This window comes from Pteropus vampyrus, unplaced genomic scaffold, assembly GCF_000151845.1.
Source record: "Pteropus vampyrus isolate Shadow unplaced genomic scaffold, Pvam_2.0 Scaffold565, whole genome shotgun sequence".
NCBI classification, from domain to species: Eukaryota; Metazoa; Chordata; class Mammalia; order Chiroptera; family Pteropodidae; genus Pteropus; species Pteropus vampyrus.
In genome coordinates, this window is record NW_011889346.1 from 108,551 (window position 1) to 108,827 (window position 277).

Consider the following 277-nt stretch of genomic DNA (forward strand, 5'->3'; position numbering starts at 1 on the left):
TCTGAGGGCCCTTGGAGTCACTTTTTTCTTAAGGTCAGGTTGTCAATCGCGGGACTCCCACCTCGCTCGTTCAGGGACAGCCCAGGACGTGACATTGCTTGGCAAACAGTAAGTCTGTGCCAATGTTACTATCTTTAAAGACAGGTACCCCTTCCTATAAAGTGCTTGCCCACCTTCCGTGGTCCAGACCCGCCTGCCTGCGTCCCGGGTCCAGCATCGTCAGCGGGGACATGCTCGCTCCTAGTTCGTGGGAACCCAAGCCGCGTTCCAGAATCCG